This window comes from Aethalodelphis obliquidens, unplaced genomic scaffold (assembly GCF_003676395.1).
Source record: "Aethalodelphis obliquidens isolate GAN/ISIS:26980383/991018 unplaced genomic scaffold, ASM367639v1 scaffold73, whole genome shotgun sequence".
In the NCBI taxonomy this organism is placed as follows: Eukaryota; Metazoa; Chordata; class Mammalia; order Artiodactyla; family Delphinidae; genus Aethalodelphis; species Aethalodelphis obliquidens.
In genome coordinates, this window is record NW_020838017.1 from 2,424,793 (window position 1) to 2,441,501 (window position 16,709).

General features: G+C 43.8%; 1 protein-coding gene across 3 annotated transcripts in view; it reads left to right on the forward strand.

The window, feature by feature from the left end:
- CHRM3 (cholinergic receptor muscarinic 3) overlaps window positions 1-16,709 on the forward strand; it is a 194,179-nt gene that overhangs the window by 81,503 nt on the left and 95,967 nt on the right. For all 3 annotated transcript variants that reach the window (XM_027091817.1, XM_027091818.1, XM_027091819.1), the window contains one exon: window positions 14,568-14,688. The gene's annotated coding sequence lies outside the window, so the exon portion shown is untranslated. The remainder of the gene's footprint in view (window positions 1-14,567; window positions 14,689-16,709) is intronic.

A 16,709-nucleotide genomic window follows, 5' to 3' on the forward strand; every position in this document is an offset into this window, starting at 1 on the left:
TTAGTAAATGTCATTTTGAGACACTGGTTAGTTTGTAGTTTGGGGGGGGGGTTTGTTTTGCTTTTAATTTTTATTGGAGTATAGTTGATTTACGGTATTGTGTGCATTTCAGGTGTACAGCAAAGTGAATCACTTATACATATACGTACGCCCACTCTTTTTTAGATTCTTTTCTCATATAGGCCATTACACAGTATTGAGTAGAGTTCCCTGTGCTATACAGTAGGTCCTTATTAGTTATCTATTTTATATATAGTAATGTGTATATGTCAATCCCAATCTCCCAATGTATCCCCCCCCATTACCCCCTGGTAGCCATAAGTTTGTTTTCTACATCTGTAGCTCTATTTCTTTTTTGTAGATAAGTTCACTTGTACCATTTTTTTAGATTCCACATAGAAGTGGGATCATATGATATTTGTCTTTCTCAAGACACTGGTTATTTTGACCCAGATCTGAATAGCCCCAAAGTCCAGTTGCAGCCAAGCTCCTCTGAAGTATTTACTGCACGGGAGTTCGATAAAGACAGCCTTACAGAATGTATGCACACATCATGACAAGTCACAGCTGAAATCAGATGAGCAAAAAGGAATTGCAAGTCTGTTTTGTGTCTCTCCCTTTTTGTGACCTTCAGACAAGGTAAATCATTACAGGCCTGATCACTCAATAGAATGCTAACTTATTCTATGGGCAGGATTAATCTGCACCAGAGAAGGTGGGAATTCACGTTGGGCATTCAAAACAAGGGAGGCAAATAGAGTTTGCCCTAGAATCGTGCTATGGGTAAGGAGACAACCTCATGCTGCCTTTATTACATGCTATGTGAACTATTTTCACTCTTATACAGGTGATCTTTTCTAGGTCTAATGATATATCAGATCTGGAGGAATAAAGAAGTCTGTTACTTGTCACCTGGAAAGGGCCTGGTGATCATCTTTGCTGTGTCCATAGGGCTGATTAATCAGGTGTAACAAGACTGTCACCCCTTCTGTTTCCTAAAACTCAAAATGGATCATGAAGAAAGAATCAGGGCGAACCACTGATTTTCTTCATAACCTTTAACTGTACATAGACTCTGTATAAGCCTTTCAGACAATTGCCTAAAGTATTTGCATTCCCTAGAAACAGACTAAAAAGAATTAATCAGCTCTTCTATAAAACCCAACACAGATGACTGCTCGTGTTGATGCAGTGGACAGGCAGTCATTGAAAAGGCTTATTTATAATACTGTCTTTTCCTATCAGTAGTATCTTGACAAGCTACCAGTGAAGCATTGCATGTTAATCTTTACAAAAGGAGGAAATAAGGAAGTCGGAACCAGGGGTCTGTGACTCTAAAGTCTATTTTTTTTCTCCACATGGCTTAGAAAGATCAGCCTTTGAACCCAAAAGATTTCAGCTCGGAAGCCAGTGTGAACCCCGCCTCTTTGTCCCGTCCCTCCCCCAGCACTGTCCCCTCCCAGGAGTACATCTTGGGCCCACTTGTTGTTTTTCCTTTTTGCTTCAGCAAAGCCTCCTTTTGCCCTTTCAGCTGAGCTGATTTGCCACATGAGAAGATAAGGAAGCCACGCACTTCTCCACCTAGGTGGTAGACAGGCTCAGGAAAGGCCAAGGCAGCGTCTGCTCAACCAAGGAGGAGCGGGTATTTGTGGCCGCTGCAGTTTTCAATCTCGGGACTCGCAAAGGTTCCTCCTCTGCCTTGAGATGCAGTGTATTCTCAGGAGGCCCACGTGTGGAATGTGGCCACCGTTAGCGTTGTGTTTATCAGCCTGGGCCAAGCTTAGGGGACCCGAGATGATCTGTGTGCTTCCGCTGTCAGAATGTAATGACTGTTCTTCCAGGTATCCTTTTGCAATCCCTGGGGCTGGGCTGAAATGCCAGCTGTGAGGTAATCCTCACCAAAAAGGGATCTGTGCAGCTTTGCATTCCCAGGCTATGAAAGGGATGCCGGAGAACTTGAAGGCCCACTTGGCTGTCCTGCTGAAGCTCTGATGAAGAGCCCACAGACACTTGGGGGCCAAGTCACAGCCCGCTTCCCCATGGCCCTGGGGACCGCACTGCTGGTATTCCAGAGGAAAGCTAGGCTAGCCCTGGGAAATGTCGACTTCGTCCTGTGAGATCAAAAAAAGGCCCTGCCAGGGGAACACATCCCAAGATCTTCAAGGGGAATGCACCTGAAGGACTGGGAAGGGGAAGGATTTCCAAATTATGTGCTTAGGATCCCAGAATTTAAACCTGTGCCACGTACTTCAAATGTTACTTTCCTGGAATTGATTGGAAGTTTTTTGTTTGGTTGATTTGGGGGATTTTTTTGCGGTACACGGGCCTCTCACTGTTGTGGCCTCTCCCGTTGTGGAGCACAGGCTCCGGATGCGCAGGCTCAGCGGCCATGGCTCAGGGGCCCAGCTGCTCCGCGGCACGTGGGACCTTCGCGGACCGGGTCACGAACCCGTGTCCCCTGCATCGGCAGGCGGACTCTCAACCACTGCGCCACCAGGGAAGCCTTGATTGGAAGTTTTGTTTCCCAGTCGCCTATCATAGAGGGCCAAGTGATAAATGTTAAATTTCAGAGTACTTGCAATTATCAGTAGTGTGTCCTTGGCCAAGTCCAAAGACACGTTGATCATTTGCTAGTAAGAGCTAACAAATGGGGCTGGACTACCAAGTTGTGATTAAACACTGCCACCTGCTTATCAGCCCTTTGAGGCTAAGGAAAATAGTTGTCCTCATTTCACCTTTCATACGTTGTAATATTGCCCTGGTAGCATTTCTGAAAATGGCCATCTGTAAGTGTAAATTCACTGCTGAGTACCTATACCTGTACCTGTGTGTGGTTCTAACTGAGCCATGGTTTCCAAGATATCCTTAGAATCATCCTAAGTTTTGCTTCTGAGAGCATAGAGCAACCTTGCTACCTTACATATTCGGGCATAAGCATACTCAATACGTATGTGTGAATTTTTAAAACGTCTCCTCTCTTTTAAAGCAAGACGCAGTTTGCGGATTTGCACTTGCCCATGATTTGACTTTGTTGGTAAAAGCCATCCTGATTGCCAAGTCTGGATAACATTTCAGGGCCTCACTGAGAATGCTCTGTCTGTGAAATGTGTGAGCGGACCGATGCTACAGTGAGGCTCTGCCTTTTGTGTTTCCCAGGTAGTCTGTGATTAGATTTATTTTAGCAATTATGATGTGGCGCTCATCTGGCACATGATAGCACGCTGACCACAGGACCTGTTGTCTTGCGCTCAGGCCCTCCAAGACCCTGTGAAAATTATCTTCTTTGCCAGCCACTTTGATCTTGTCACCCTGGCACTGAGAGCTTCTGGCTGTTTCCTAAAGCCCTTCACGTTAGCCTCAGCCTCCTCACTCTGGTTGCTGCAGCTTGGCCCTCCCCTAACCACAGCTTTTCCCCTGATCTCCTGTCACCTCCTTTGCTTCAGCCAAAGAAAGCTATTCTCAGATTCTTTTGACACAATCTGACATTCTTGATACCTTGAGTTCACTAGCACAGTTTACCGCAATAGAACGAGGATACATAAACCAAAGTCTATAAGGCATGTGTTAGTTCCGTTGGCTTCCTAACCTTTAGAAGTTAGGAAAGGAGTCGAGAGAATGAGATCTGCATGTTGATTCATGCTTTGCATCTTTTCCATGGTTATCAGGCATTTAATGTCAGAGTCCTTCAGGAGAAATTTCAAGAGGGAGAAGGAACTGTTCCGTGTTATTTTAATCACAGTTTAAGGATGTTTTAAACCCAATTTAAAAACATGATAAAAGAAACAGAATTTATAGCATCAAAAAGTATCACAGGTGGGGAGGCAACCAAAATGAATAGAAGGTAAAGCTATTCAGTGACCAACGGATAAATTTTGCAAGTGAGCAGCATGAAATGAAGTACAAGGCACAGAATGTGGATTAAATGACTTTTTTTTTTTTTTTTTTTTTTTTTGGGGTCGCGGGCCTCTCACCGCTGCGGCCCCTCCCGCTGCAGAGCACAGGCTCCAGACGCGCAGGCTCAGCGGCCATGGCTCACGGGCCCAGCCACTCTGCGGCATGTGGGATCTTCCCGGACCGGGGCACGAACCCATGTCCCCTGCATCGGCAGGCGGACTCTCAACCACTGCGCCACCAGGGAAGCCCCTAAATTACTTTTTAAGCCACCTTCATTTATACATTCATTCACTCATTTGATAAAATATATCAAGAGCCTGACATGTGTCAGGTGGAATCCAAAAAATAAAAAATATTGTCTCTACCCTGCAAAACTAGCAACACAAGTTACAGTTATAGGAAAGCGAGACATGTAAGATACAGTGGGGATAGAAATTATAGTGGGTTCCCCGTGTAAGCCCTTTAAGCCTACTTATTTTAAATACTATTTTAAAATTCATGATTTATACTAAGAAAATTTATGGACAAGTTTTATAATAATACTAGTCTCTTTGTAGTTGTATCTATTTACTCTTTTTTCAGTCCATTTCTTAGACCTTTGGATATCAGTCGTGTAGAGAGTACATCTAGGATTCTTGTGTGAACCTGAAACCATGGCTACCAACTCAGCAGCAGAGATCCTGGGATCAACACCAGAAGCAAAGCTTGGTTTCATTTCAATCATGCATGAACTGGCTGATTGCCACCATCCTGGGAAGGATTTTTGTCCCCTTGGAGTCTTTTGCTATAATCTAGTATCTGGTAGAAAACATCACTTCTCTTAGAGGAAAAATGATCTGGTCCCGCCATTATGATGACTCTCCAGCAGTGAGATGGGAGGTCCTATCCAGTGGTGTTGGTGACTGCTGAGCAACAGAGCCTGGGTCTCATTGAGGCATTCCCAGAACTGATGGTGAAACTTGGGGGAATTCCCTTAACCACTTGTTTGAATCTCCCCTACCAAATGGAGAATATTCCCATAAACATGTATGTGCTTACTTATAAGATGTACATGGTAGGGCTTCCCAGAAACTATAGAATATGTTGTTAAACATTTCACATGCATCAAGTCCTTTTGCATTTCCCACCTATGTGACCTTGGGGACTTAACTGCTATGCTGTGATTACTTCATTTGGTTGGGATTTCTCAGTGCCTTCCCCTCCATTTGGAATAAGACTGGGAAGTAGGAGATAAGCTGTTTGCTGAAGCAGTTGAGAAACTGAATATTTGCCAAAATTAGTTCATGGAGAAAAGTTTGTTTGATCAAACAAGTGTTTGAAATTCTGGTTAGTCTAAGTTAGATTTTTTTCTCACACCTTCCACCCCACCTTTTTAAGTGTAGGTTGTACTTAGGACCGTTAGTATACTGATATGTATTGTGAATCTCTGAACTGGAGAATATAGTGGGCATCCTTTGCTAAATTCATTTTTTAATTGAAGTGTAGTTGATTTACAATGTCGTGTTTCAGGTGTACAGCACAGTGATTTGGATATATATATACACTACCCCTCTTTCCTCTTTGGTAACCATATGTTTGTTTTCTATGTCTGTGGATCTGTTTCAGTTTTGTAAGTTCATTTGTATCATTTTTTTTAGATTCCATATGTAAGCGATATCATATGATATTTGTCTTTCTCTATCTGGCTTATTTCACTTAGTATGATAATCTCCAGGTACAGCCATGTTGCTGCAAATGGCATTATTTCATTCTTTTTTATGGCTGCGTAATAATTTTTAAACTTGTATGGAAACACAAAAGACCTCGAATAGCCAAAGCAGTCTTGAGAAAGAAAAAAATGGAGCTGGAGGAATCAGGCTCCCTGGCTGCAGACTATACTGCAAAGCTCAGAAATCAAGACAGTATGGTACTGGCACAGAAACAGACATACAGATCAATGGAACAGGATGGAAAGCCCAGAGATACACCCACACACCCATGGTCAATTAATCCATGACAGAGGAGTCAAGAATGTACAATGGAGGAAAGACAGTCTGCAATAAATGGTGCTGGGAAACCTAAATTCATGTTTTTAAAGAAAATTTCATGGAACTAGTTTTCTGCAGAAGCTTCTTTAGGAAGTAGTGGAGTAACAGACCAATGTATCTCCTTCTAAAACCTGCCCTCTTTCTACTGTGAAGTAAAGGCAACTTTCACACATAGAGTTGTAGGAAGGCCTTCCCAGTGACAGAGTTCTTTGCTTTTATTCACACCCAACTTCACAATAATCCTGTGAAAGTTATTAACTTCCCTTAGAAGAAAAATGGATGAAATAATCTCAAAAGGCCAATCTGAGATTTTTTTTCGTTGTTTAAATCCAAATTTAAATGAAAGATTATAATCACTTTAGGTGCTCATGGTCTAGAAGATTATAGATTATATTATAGATTATAGATTATATTATAGATTATAATCACTTTAGGTGCTCATGGTCTAGAAGTCCAATGGTAAATATCAAAGTGAGAATGAAGCTCAGTATGTGGTTTCTTTCTCTCTCTCGCTCTCTCACTCTTTTCTCTCTTTCTCTTTTGAATTCTCTTTCTCTCATTCTTTCATTCTCTCTCCCTTTCTCTTTCTCTCTCTCTCCCTCTCAGTGTCACAAAATGCACATGGATTATCTAAATCTTGCGCATGGGATTTAAACAAGGCACCGTAGAGTTTATCTGATGTTATTTCTCGGCAAACTCAGCCTTCCCTGCTTTACAGTGTTGGCTGCTTCTCCTCTTAGTCGCTCATAGGAGAAATAGTCTTGAGTCACATGGAGACAAATATAATGTGAATTTCAGAAGCACACAAAGCTTCCTTTCCCTCCCCCAACCCCACCCACGGGGGAATGCACCGGTTTTCCTTTCACCTGCGGTAACTACCACGTGTACCTGCTGGAACCTTCAGCATTATGGATGTCAGTGAAATTGCCTGTAATGTTGATTTGTCTGTCATCCCAGGGATGAGGCACGCTGATGAGTGGCTGAGCTCGGGAAAGAGAGGGTCGACAGAAGGCAGCACGCAGAAGTGCTGTAAATGAGGCATTGTGTTTCAGCACAGCAAGTGGTTTCTGAGTGTGACTGAGTCGGCCTCAGAGATAGGAACAGGATTTGGGCTCCTCCTGATTCTTTTCTTTTTATTATTATTTTATTTTATTGAAGTATAGTTGATTTACAATGTTGTGTTCATTTCTGCTGTACAGAAACAGTGATTCAGTTATACGTATATATGTATGCTTTTTCATATTCTTTTCCATTATGGTTTATCACAGGATATTAAATGTAGTTCCCTGTGCTATACAGTAGGATCTTGTTGTTTATCCATTCTGTATATAACAGTTTGTATCTGCTGATCCCAACCTCCCAATCCATCCTCCCCCCAACCCCCTCCCCCTTGGCAACCACAAGTCTGTTCTCTATGTCTGTGAGTCTGTTTCTGTTTCACAGATAAGTTCATTTGTCATATTTTAGATTCCACATATAAGTGATATCGTATGGTATTTGTCTCTCTCTTTCTGACTTATTGATAGTTCACTCAGTATGATCATGTCTAGGTCCTATTGATAGTTCACTCAGTATGATCATCTAGGTCCATCCATGTTGCTACAAATGGTATGACTTCATTCTTTTTTATGGCTGAGTAGTATTCCATTGTATGTATTTACCACATCTTCTTTTTTTTTAATTTTATTTATTTTTGGCTGTATTGGGTCTTTGTTGCTGCACACGGGCTTTCTCTAGTTGCAGCGAGCGGGGGCTACTCTTTGTTGCGGTGTGCGGGCTTCTCATTGCGGTGGCTTCTTCCGTTGCGGATCACAAACTCTAGGCGTGGGACTTCAGTAGTTGTGGCTCACGGGCTCTAGAGCGCAGGCTCAGTAGTTATGGTGCACGGGCTTAGTTGCTCTGTGGCATGTGGGATCTTCCCAGACCAGGGCTCGAACCCGTGTCCCCAGTATTGGCAGTTGGATTCTTAACCACTGTGCCACCAGGGAAGTCCCTACCACATCTTCTTTATCTCTTCATCTGTCGAACATTTAGGTTGCTTTCATGTCTTGGCTATTGTAAATAGAGCTGCTGTGAACACAGGGGTTCATGTATCTTTTCAAATTACAATTTTGTCCAGATCTATGCCCAGAAGTGGGATTGCTGGATCATATGGCAACTCTGTTTTTAGTTTTTTGAACCTCCTGATCCTTCATGTTACTGTATACTTGCTTTTCTTTCTCTTTCCTCTGGCAAACCACCCATCGATCCCTTTTATACATGTTAGCACCTCATCATGTTATCAGAAGGCAGAGGTAAAGTCAATTTTGCCAATCGAAGGCCACAGAAAAGGGTTCATGAATAAAATTGAAAGTAGCTGTGTTGATTTATGTATACCCTCCTCTGTACTGTCATCGCAAATCAGAGCGTACTCATTTTCAGGACTCTCCCAGGCAAGGGAATATGTGACTTTGAACTACATTTCAACTCTCTTCACTTTGTTTTGTGGAAATTTTTTCTTCCATTTCTTTTTTTTTAATTAATTAATTAATTTTTATTTTTGGCTGCATTGGGTCTTCGTTGCTGCACGCAGGCTTTCTCTAGGTGTGGCGAGCGGGGGCTACTCTTAGTTGCAGTGTGCAGGCTTCTCACTGCGGTGGCTTCTCTTGTTGCAGAGCACGGGCTCTAGGCGTGGGGCCTTCAGTAGTTGTGGCACACGGGCTCAGTAGTTGTGGCTCACGGGCTCTAGAGCGCAGGCTCAGTAGTTATGGTGCACGGGCTTAGTTGCTCCACGTCATGTGGGATCTTCCCAGACCAGGGCTTGAACCCATGTCCCCTGCATTGGCAGGCAGATTCTTAACCTCTGTGCCAGCAGGGAAGTCCCTTTTCTTCCATTTTTAAGCAAGTTTCTTTATTTGAAAAATGAAAAGGTTTGTCTAAAACATTCTAAGAGCCCTCCTGCCTTGTTATCTGATTCCATATACTATGCATAAGTCCATATCTTCATTGAAATGGTACTTATTTCAGAACTTACAGTAATTAAGCCCAATAATATAATACAGTCTTTCTGAAAGCTTAAATCTTTCAGAAGAAGTAATTTGAAAAGTGGAAGGAAGTGAGCTCAAAGACCCAAGTATAAAGAAAATGCCAGAATATTTGCCACCAGGTAGGTCTGGCTCAGCCTACAGGCAATTAAATCAAATGTGAAACAAAACGCTATTTGAACATTGAACAGAGGTAAATTGACTTCAGGAGGAGGAGGGAGACATTTTCATCTTGAAACCTGTATTTGATCTTGAGGCACACGTTGCCTGGGTCTCCTGCTACACCTTTGGTCCGGATTTGATGTATCTCTCAATTGCACTCTTAATTGACTCTTCTCCAGATGAATGATGTGTAGTGACAGCACTTCAGCAAACTCAATATGGCACTTTTATCTCAATGACAAATTGGACAGTAGGTCATTACAGTTCATCAGACATCAATACATTTCATTCTGGTTGGCCTTTTTTTTTTTTCTTTTTGGCTAAGAGTCATTTAGGAAGCCAAAAGAAAGAAAGAAAGAAACAAACAAAAACAACAAAAAAGGGGCTTCCCTGTGGCGCAGTGGTTGAGAATCCACCTGCCAGTGCAGGGGACATGGGTTCGAGCCCTGGTCCCGGAAGATCCCACGTGCTGCAGGGCAGCTAAGCCTATGCACCCCAACTACTGAGCCTGGCGCTCTAGAGCCCACGAGCCACAACTACTGAGCCTCCGTGCCACAACTACCGAAGCCCATGCACCTAGAGCCCGTGCTCCGCAGCAAGAGAAGCCACTGCAGTGAGAAGCCTGCGCACCACAACGAAGAGTAGTCCCCACTCACCGCAACTAGAGAAAGCCCATGCACAGCAACGAAGACCCAATGCAGCCGAAAATAAACCAATAAATTAATTATTAAAAAAAAAAAGAAAAGAGAAACGACAACAACAAAAAAAACAAAGCCAGGCTTCTAGTCAGCTTTCTCCCCTCAGACTCTCCTCCCAGTGTTGTATATCCAGAGGATTCACCCACCAGTTAATGCCATCTGGATGCTCTCATAGCTGGCAGAGCCACAGGGCTGCAGAGAAACTTCTAGAAGGCAGAAAAGGCCGCACGTCAGTATGATTGATGTCTGCTTCTACCCATTCCCATGAAGCTGATTCAGGCTAAGGGAATGTGTTTGCCTTGCTTCAAAGAGATGGTCTTTCCTAATACAGTCTTGCTTTACTACTCCAGCAGGAATGCTCCTTTTTTTTTTTTTTTAATCCACATAATCCTGTTTTCCTGAGCAGAATTATTAATAACTTCCAAGAACTGCCTCACTAATCCCACGGAGAGTCTATAAGTAAGATCTATAGTGAATGACACTGTTTGAAGGAAGGCAAACTGAGACACAGGTGGAGGAAGAAAAAGAGTCAATGTCAGCCTTTTGGATACCAGGCTCAGAACTTTGCTGGCCGTGCCTGCCTGCCCCTCTCCTGGTCCAGGAAGTACAGAGCAAGGTGGATTTCTTCAGGAAGTCACCGGGAGGTGGAATTTAGTGGTTAAGAACAGGGGAGTGAGTCCACCTGGGCTCAAACCTTGGCCCCTTTATTGGCTGTGTGACCTGAGAAACTACATCCAGCCTCTCTGTGCCTCACTTTCTTTATCTGTAAACTTAGGGATATTAGTACTGGTTTCAAAAAGCACTTGTGAGGATAGATGAGCTGATGTATGCCAAAAGCTTTGCAGAATACTTGGACATAGAGAGTTCGCTGCACTCGTGACCCTCTCTAGGGAGCCAGGAATGCCCATCCCGGAAGCTCCCTGTTCAATCCTGAAGACCTACTTAAATCCAGGCTAGCTCTTCGTTCAAGGTCTCCTTCCCTGAGTCTTTGCACAACCGCCTTTATCTCCTTACCTTCCCCTTCCTAACAGGGGTTTCTCAGTCAGTTTGATGTGAGTCATATTCTCTAACGGTCCCCTCCCCAGAACTGCCGAAATTTTCAAGATAGGACACAGCCCCACTGAAATCGTCATGGGCCAGAGCTCCCCCTGGGTCCTTGGGACCACCTAGAGTCTTTCAAACTTTCCCCCAGCTCTTCCCAGCTGATGCCTCCCCCTAACACATAAGCACTCACATGCACAACCTCCACCCTCACCCCCGACAAACCCACTACTCCACCCACTGGCTTCCACAAGCTTGCACCAATTTCTCAGCTCAGATCTTTAAATCATAAAGAGATCCCTCCTCTCCGGACTCAGGGAACTGCAATTCAGTCAAAAAACGAGCTCCGCTGTTACTGTGCCCCTTCCCTGTTCAAATGTCAAGAGACACTTACTTGCCATGGAGCATTAGAGACATGGCTTTCTTTTTCTGAGCCTGTTTCTGCATGCATAAAACGGAGATAATAAAGCCCGCTTCACACAGAGGTTTTGAGAATTAAATGAATTAATAGTACCTGCGGTGTCTGCCACACTGTCTCTGTCTACTCTGTTGGCCACCACAGACTGGGTGGCTTAGGCTACAGTCATGTATTCTCTCACATGTCTCAGGAGGACAAGTTCAAAATCAAGATGCCAACAGAGTTGGTCTCGGGTGAGATCTCTCTTCCTGGTTTGCAGGTGGCTACCTGCTCATTCTATCCTCACTGCTCTTTCCTCTGCGCATGCCTAGAGAGAGATCCCTTGTGTCCCTTCTGTATTAGGGGCCTACCCTTATGACCTTATCTAACTTTAATTACCTCTTTAAATGTACTGTCTCCAAATATGGTCACTTTGGGGGTTAGGGCTTCAATGTAAGAATGGGGGCGGGGGGGGGCAGCGTGGATACACATTTCAGCTTACAGCACACATCATAGTAAATGATATTCACTCTCGCCCTTCCTGTGCTCCTCCCACCCCCTGGCAACCCCTTGGTTTCCAGTTATTAAATCAAATGTACGTGTCCCTCTTGTCCTAGAGTCCTGCCTCACATGTAGTCGGTTGACTGAGAGCCACAGTCCTGCGTCATGCATATGGCCAGACCCCCAATGGCCAGGGTCCTCTGTGCTCCTGAGAGCACCTCATGTTATAGGGATGTCAGTCATCCTCTCTGCCACCCACCACTTAGCGCACCTTCCTGACCGGAGCCCGTGGCCAGGCTGAGCAGCAGTGCCCCTCTGGGAGATCTGCCCTCCCTGCCCTCTAACCAGTGTCACCTGGAATAACGGAGGCTGGTGGGCACGGATCCCACGGTTGCAGGTGTGCATCTTAGGACCCCTCTGAGAGGCACGTGGTCAGTTACTTCATCATACGCATAGGAAGGGTTTGGGTCAACACTTTCCACAGTTACATTTCTAATATTTCTAGAGATCAGCTATCATCTTGGGACCTGTGGTTCCTTCGGAGGGAGAAGAGTAGCAAACAGATAGATCTACAGTCCCTTCCTAGCTCAGCCTGCATTTGACCTCAATTTTCTACTGTTTTCTGGCCATGTTGAGAAAGATAGTTAAAGGCATCGAGCTGCATATATACGCATTTAAAGGATCAGGGAAAGTTGACTGGAAAGTGAAATGCACGTACAAAAGCCTGTAGAAAAGATAAGTGTGAAGATTAAAGTCATTAAGATGACTGTGGCAAGGATTTCTATGTGGAAATGTTCATTGAAGAAACGTGTGTGGAAAAAATCTCACTGAAGCCCTGTTACCGTGAGCTCTGACATATGTCAGGCTGCTAAATCAGAATACCATCATCCTGTTAATGTGCTGTTTACAGTAAAGCTTGAAGTGCAGAGCAGGCTAGAGGTGTCTAAGAGCTGTTTTGCCCTGCCAGTCATCCTCTGGTTCTCATAAATGAAGAGGCTGTGTGACTGATCTGGGGTCCCCTGCTCCCTTCTGACCCTGGTCCACACCCTTTTCACAGTTCATTTCTAGACACAGTCTCAGGGGCTTCCCCAGAGACAGCTACCTGCCCCTGTGCTCATGGGGCATCCAGGACACGGGCGAGGCTGCACCCCATGTTCATCAGGTGGGCAAGACCTCCAGGGTGTTCAGATAATCCATTTTTGAATCCCCAAGCCCAGAAGAACCAGTAGTTCTACAGCACAGTAAATAGGAAGATACCTCACAGATCTTCAAGAGAGACAGCAAAACAAGTGGCCAAAAGTTGTGCTTTTTCTGCTTTACATTTCAGGGGCAATTTTGTATTTCTTTAAACAATCTCACACTAAAGCTATAGCCAGGCTTCCCTGGTGGCACAGTGGTTGAGAGTCCACCTGCCGGTGCAGGGGACACGGGTTCGTGCCCCGGTCCGGGAAGATCCCACATGCCGCGGAGCGGCTGGGCCCGTGAGCCATGGCCGCTGAGCCTGCGCGACCGGAGCCTGTGCTCCGCAACGGGAGAGGCCACAACAGTGAGAGGCCCGCGTACCGCCAAAAAAAAAAAAAAAAAAACTATAGCCATTTTAAAATGGCCACAGCTAGATGTGTATATTGTTCATTAGGGACTCACACAACAGAGGCATTGAATGAGATTTCTTCTCTTCTCTCCTTACATTCTCTTGCATCGTTAAACTGAAGGCAAACTAGAAACGTCATGACCCATGGTGATTTTTGTGGGCTTATTTCTGTCTTCTGATGTGCCTGCAGACCATCCAAGGAGGTGAACAGCAGAAAGAGCTGCATGTTCTGACGTAATAGGTTAGGTGGTGCTCCCAAATCAGAGGGAAGCATCTGTAGTTCAGCTGTTGTTAAAATTCAAGCCGCCTTATTTACTTCATGGTGTGTCCATTGTGTAGGATAAAGTCGGCCAACTCTTTCAGTGATACTGTGGTTAGGGTCTGTAATCAGTCACATACACACTGATCTCTGCTTGATCTAATGGGCAACAGCAAGTCCCATCCTCTACGCCAGTTAATCTACTTTAGTATGTGGAGCGATCTGATCTGTCTCCAAGGAAACAGGGCAGTGAAGGCCCTCTGATGCCTTTACTTGGAGTCCTTGCTGGTCTTGAAGCGACTCTCCACTCACATCAGTTATCAAGATATTCCCAGATTCTGGTGCACGTTCTGATGACACTCACTTCCATTCTGCACTACCTGGTGCTGGGCGGGAAATAGAAACCAAGAGCCAGGAGCCAAGGGAGTGTCAGTGATGAAGGGCAGAGGGGTGCGGATGGGCCCCAGGCCTTATGCGTGCTGTCTCCCAGACATGTCGAGGGCACGTGTCGATGTGCCCTCGACATGCACACCAGGGCTCACTTCCTTGTGGAATGCAAAAGGGGCAGATTTGAAACTGCTTTATTGAAGGCTAAGAACAGAATCTTTAAATTCCAAAATCAGAATACAGTTTTCTAAAACTGCTCTTTGAACATTCGCAAAGTAATAGAGGAGAAACATTAATGGAAGTATTTCTGGATAGAAATCTAATCCACTACATTATAATGCCGTTCAAAAATTATGACACCGTCACCAACACAATTAAGTATTAATAATTGCTCTTCGTCCCAGCAAAGATTCTAAAGCAGAAACTAACACACCACTGTAAAGCAATTCTACTCCAATAAAGAAGTTAAAAAAATGATAATAATAATAATTGCTCTTTTATAACCAACTAACAATACACATGACTTAATTCTGATGCTGGGATTCCCGAACAGTGTCTTATAACTTGTATTTGTGTTTGTAAAACAGGATAGAAAACTAACACAAGGCTAACTAAGAGGAGTACCGGGAACTGCAGGAGAAAAGCTTTTGGCTACTTTCCAGGGACTGTGCATTTGTTTAACCAGAATCTGTTTCAACACATGTAAAGGTGGGTGTACAGTGATGATAATTTACCCAGCATGAAATGTGAGTATATTGAAGAATCGTTATTCTCCAGAAACGCAGTGAGTACTTCTTCAAATAACTTTTGCAACTAGAAAAATTGCCAGCACAGAAGAAAAAGTTTAGACTGAGACCCAGATCTTGCTTTTCAATATCAATCCAGGAAGGTAACTTTATAGTTATACTTAAGTTAATTATTATATAACCTAGTAAACAAAGATTCCTATTATCTATCCCCACGTTTACCCAAACGTGCGAGGCAAAAAAATACGTATAAATAATCAATAGGAGTGAAACTTGTGTTCTGAACGCTAACACCATTGCTGAAAAATGAGACGTGGAAATGTTTTTCATTCAGTTGTGTCTTTGAGGAGCCTAGGAAATTTGCACTGTTTGCATCATTACCTGAGTAACATAGGTACCCAGAGTAGCAATGAAACAGTAAAAAAAAAAAAAAAAAAAATCAATGAAAAAGAAAAAAAGGACATGCATGGAGAACCAAACCCAACAGCTGTAGTTTCCCCACAGTTATAAAGTGGCCAAGAAATAGACTAGAACTCTGGTCTCAAAAAAATAATAATTAAAATAACAATAATAATAATAATGAGGAGGGTGAGAAGTTAATATCAGAAAGATTGGTTTAGTCAGGTACTCAGAAGTTTGAGAGTGAAATGTTACAAACCAATGGTGGAAAGTTTATCACAGATTTATGCCAGAGTGGGAACATTGTCTTTATACATAATCTAATTTCAAAGCACTGTGTCCTACATTATGTTTAATAATTTTTAAGACAACTTGATGAAGGAGGCAGATAAGGTGATACCCCTCCAGAAACTGAGGCTTGGACTCAGTGACATAATGACATTCAAGCTAGGAATGTAAAAACCAACAGCGTTATGGAATAATAGAGCCAGAAAAGGCCTCCAGGTGCCACGTGGTCATGCCTGATCCCTTTAAGCAGGATGATAGCTAATGCTCCCAAGAAAGTTGACAAGAAGATGGTGACAAATTCCCCTAGGCTTGTTCCAGGAAGGCCACTTACGTGATGCCCAAGGCAGAGCCTGGCTTTCGCTCACTTCTCTGCATTCTTTGTATCCAGCAAGTGGACCGTTATGCCTTTGTCCCTGCTCCCTTCCCTCTCAGCCTCAAGTCAGTATCGTCAAGAGAATATCATTGATTGCTCAGAACATTCCCCATGAAATAACTTACTAATGAGTCCGGGTCATCTTTAAGAAACCGTTCAAAAAATAGGTATCACTTTATGATGCTGATAAAATGAATTATTTTTCTCATAAGTAAGCAGTTTATGGGAGGTGTTTCAAATAGGAAAGACAGAAAAAGCAGACAACTCCAGAACACATTTTTTAAGTAAAATGACAAACTAGGGAAAAAATAGTTTTCCAAAAGGAATTAAAGAGAAAACTGCCAAGCAGAGAGAATGTCAAATGATACTAAACGAGGGCAAATGCGGTGAAGAAAACTATAACTGTGCAGCTGTGGGCGGAACCAGATTAGACGCTGACCTTCCACAAACACCTAAAGAACACAGCTCCCGAATAATAAATGTGGAGAGTAGCTGGAGGGGCCCCTGTGTGCCTGGGCCGGTGCCTCCTCAGCACGTGCGTGGCTGTCTGCTACCCGGACACGGAAGGCCAGACCAGGGTTGGTGCCTTCAGCCCACGCTGGTGATGCCTCATTTCACTGCAGTTTCTCATGGCATATTTATTAACTATCTTTGATCTTTATAGTCTAAAACATCTGTTTTTTTTTTTGTTTTGGGGGTTTTTTTTTACATCTTTATTGGAGTACAATTGCTTTACAATGGTGTGTTAGTTTCTGCTTTATAACAAAGTGAATCAGTTATACACATACATATGTTTCCATATCTCTTCCCTCTTGCGTCTCCCTCCCTCCCACCCTCCCTATCGCACCCCTCCAGGCGGTCACAAAGCACCGAGCTGATCTCCCTGTGCTATGCGGCTGCTTCCCACTAGCTGTCTACCTTAC